Here is a 4,264-nt window from a genome sequence, read left to right on the forward strand (position 1 = left end):
TATAACACGCGGAAAGCCGAATGGGAAAAATTTCAAAAGGTCTTGCAAGAAGAATTGGCTAGAAAGCAACTAAATCAAATAGAAATAGAAAACATCGAAACACCAGTTGAACTCGAACAAGCGATAACGACATACGCCAACTGTGTCGAGAAGGCTTGTTGTGAATCGATCCCTCCAGTCGCACGAAAACCCAAGTTTAAACTACCATGGTGGACCGAAGAACTCGAAGCTCTGAAGAGAGAGGTTATGACTAGGAAGCGAAGAATATCCTGCGCAGCACCACGAAGAAGGCAATACGTCGTCGACAAGTACCTGCAACTAAAAGAGAAATATGAACTGGAGGCGATGAAGGCCCAAACTGCAAGCTGGAAAGAGTTCTGTGGGACCCAGAGCCGCGAAAGTGTCTGGGACGGGATATATAGGGTAATAAGAAGGACGACTAAGAAATATGAAGACCATCCCCTAATAGACAACGGAGTGGTCCTGGATCCAAAGGACTCGGTCCAGCTTCTGACCAAAACGTTCTTCCCGCAGGACTTAGAAGCTGACGACAACCAAGTTCACAGAGAAACGAGACGGAAAGCTGAACTGGAAGTGGACAGTAGCCAGGAGAGCGTCCAAGACCCACCGCTCACAATGGACGAGCTAATACACGCGGCGGAAAGCTTCAACCCGAAAAAAGCGCCGGGAGCAGACGGGTTTACAGCTGATATATGCTTGGCCGCTATCAGAGCGAACGCACAAGTGTTCTTTGGTCTGGTGAGCAGGTGCTTCGCCTTGACATATTTTCCGATATTGTGGAAAGAAGCAACGATAGTAGTCCTGCGGAAGCCAGGCAAAGATGATTATACAAAGCCTAAGTCATACAGGCCCATAGGACTACTATCGGTCTTCGGTAAGATATTAGAGAAGATTATGATAAAAAGGATTCGTTGGCACCTGCTACCCAGACTAAACACGAGACAGTACGGCTTTGTCCCCCAACGTTCAACAGAAGACGCTCTCTATGACCTCGTCCAGCATATCCGAGAGAACGTTCGTGCAAAAAAGGTAAATATCGTGGTGTCTTTAGACATTGAGGGGGCTTTCGATAGCGCATGGTGGCCGGCAATAAAATGCAGATTAGCCGAAAAGAAATGCCCCCTCAACTTGCGCAGGATAGTCGACAGCTACCTTAAAGACAGGAGGGTAAGAGTGAGGTATGCGGACGAAGAGTTCTGTACCTCAACAACGAAGGGCTGCGTACAAGGGTCTATAAGTGGTCCAACATTTTGGAATACACTTTTAGACCCCCTACTAGACGAAATCAGCGAACGCGACGTACACTGTCAAGCGTTCGCTGACGACATAGTTCTGGTCTTCTCAGGGTTCAGCATTGCTCAAATGGAGCAACAAGCCGACCAAGTCCTGACCCGTGTGTATGAGTGGGGCCTCGCAAATAAGCTGAAATTTGCACCTCACAAAACAAATGCGATGGTAGTAACCAAGAAGCTTAAATGCGACACCCCTCACATACGCATGGGTGGCACTCAAATAGAAATTGTAAACAAAATTAAGATTTTAGGCCTATTGGTAGATAACAAATTAACATTTAATGATCATGTAAAGGCTGTGTGCCAGAAAGCTACCAATATTTACAAACCATTGGCAAGGGCAGCAAAAATTAACTGGGGACTGAACTCTGAGACTATCAGAACTATTTATGTGGCTGTGATTGAGCCCATTATCATGTACGCGTCCAGTGTATGGGCACCGGCCACACGGAAGTTGATGACACAAAAGCGGCTAAACACGGTTCAGCGGGGTTTTGCCCAGAAAATCTGCAAATCGTACCGAACCGTGTCACTGAACGCAGCACTTCTGCTGGCCGGTCTCATACCACTTGATTTACGGATACAAGAGGCGGCTCAGCTTTACGAGGCCAAAAGGGGCCGACCGCAGCCCATACTGAATGGCAGGGAGGTCGAAGAGAGAGTATGTTTCCTGAACGCCCCGCATCCCGCAGAGGAGGCTGTCGTGGGGTTCCGGTGCTTAGAGGACATGGAGGAGGCCACCATCGCAGACTATGACATGACCGGTCTGAGGATATTCACAGACGGCAGTAAAATGGACGCCGGAGTGGGTGCAGCTCTCTCGTGCTGGAGGGATGGAGAGGAAACACTGAGTAGGAAGTTTCGTCTCGAGCCTTACTGCACAGTGTTCCAGGCAGAGCTGTACGCAATCCTTAAAGCAACAGAACTGGCTTTAAAAGACAAGGACTGCTCTGTGAATATCCTCAGTGACTCCAGGTCTTCTTTAGAAATACTGAGCACTGGAACCTTCCACCCCTTGGCTTTTGACATTAGGAGAAATTTAGCTCTTCTGAGGGCAAAAAATAAGAGGGTCAGCCTCTTCTGGGTGCGAGCTCATGTAGGAGTGGTCGGAAATGAAAGGGCTGACTACTTGGCCAGGGAGGCTGTCACAAAGCTCAAGACCAGGCCGGCTTATGACAGTTGTCCAATTTCATATATAAAGAGATCCATAAGGGAGGACACTGTCATGAAATGGTCTGAGCGTTACAGGGAGGGTGTGACGGCGTCCGTGACCAAGACCTTCCTGCCGTCAGTTGAAAAGGCACATAAAATTTTGAAGAAAATTAAGCTCACACCCCTTTTGGTCCAAATATTCAGCGGACATGGCGGGTTTTCGGAGTACCTACACAGGTTTAAGTGTAAAGACGGTCCTGGCTGTGTCTGTGATGAAACGGTCGATGAATCAATATTGCACTTACTCATCGACTGTCCACAGCACAGCCGAATCCGAGAGGACCTCCACCAACAAATTAGGGTGGAACTGTGTAGGGACTCCGTCCCCGCCATTCTGGAGTGCGACGCAAGTCGGAGCTTATTCCTGCTATTTTGCTCTAAAATAGCAGGAATAGCTATTAAGAGGAACAGAACAGGGTGACAAGGACACAATGTTGTCCAGTATTATAGAATACGACGATTAACATGGGTCCAAATTAAACTGTTCTGTTCCTTTCAAACAGTCGCGAAGTTCGTACAGTCTGATAAAACTAAAACTTAAAAGGTCTCTGACATTATGTCAGGGGAAGAAGCTGCCTAAATAGAATCCGAAAAGATCTATTTAGTAATTTATAAAAAAAAAAAAAAAGCTGTCTGCATACTCAGCCAGTGCGAGCTGCTGTTATGGTGAACCAGAGACGGTGGCAGAGGCCTTGCAGGGTGGAGATTCTGAGAGATGGAGAGCCGCTATGTCAGATGAGTATAAATCTTTTGTTGATAACAACTGCTGGATATTGACGGAACTGCCTAAGGGTCAAAGACCTGTCAAATGTAAATGAGTATTCAAAAAGAAGAGAGGATTAACTGGAGAAGTTTTGAGATATAAGGCTAGATTAGTTGCCAAAGGATACACACAGAAACATGGTGTTAATTACTTTGAAACTTACTCGCCAGTTGTAAGGTATTCAACCTTGAGAATTTTACTTACTTTAGCTGCAGAGAAAAATATGGAAGTAGATCATTTAGATGTAAAAACAGCTTTTCTTAATGGTGATCTTAAGGAAACCATCTACATGGAACAACCAGAAGGTTTTATAGATAAAGAAAAGCCTCATATGGTCTATCGCTTGAATAAAGCAATTTATGGTCTCAAACAGGCTTCTAAAAGTTGGTATGAAAAGATTAATACTGTTTTGATAAACAAAATGAGTTTTAGAAAGCTTTCCTCCGAGCCATGTGTATTCATTAAGAATCATGATGATGGGACCATGACAATCTTGGCTCTTTATGTTGATGATATTATTTTGTTTACTAATAACCATAAAGAGAAACCTTTTATTAAACAGCAGATAATGACTCAGTTCGAGATGAAAGATTTAGGGCCAGCCCATCACATCCTTGGTATGCGACTATGCCGAAAGAATGGTATGTTTTCTTTAGATCAGACAGAATACATTCGTAGGGTGTTAGACCGTTTTAACATGACAAATTGTAAGCCAGCCAGCACCCTTATGGACACTGGATTAAAATTTGAGAAATGTAAGAATTTGAGGCACGACTCGAGTGCAACATAAAAGAAAACTTGCTGTACCTGCTCATAAAAAGGCAGGGTTCAGGGGCTGTTTTCGTTTTGCTGCAGCAAAGGTTTGGAATGATCTCCCACCTCCTCTCCGTGAATGGAATAGTCCTACAAGCGAAATTACGATAAAAAATAAATTAAGGAATTTTTACTTAAATGACCAGATAGAGGCAGCTAAATT

This window comes from Maniola hyperantus, unplaced genomic scaffold (assembly GCF_902806685.2).
Source record: "Maniola hyperantus unplaced genomic scaffold, iAphHyp1.2, whole genome shotgun sequence".
Classification (NCBI taxonomy): Eukaryota; Metazoa; Arthropoda; class Insecta; order Lepidoptera; family Nymphalidae; genus Maniola; species Maniola hyperantus.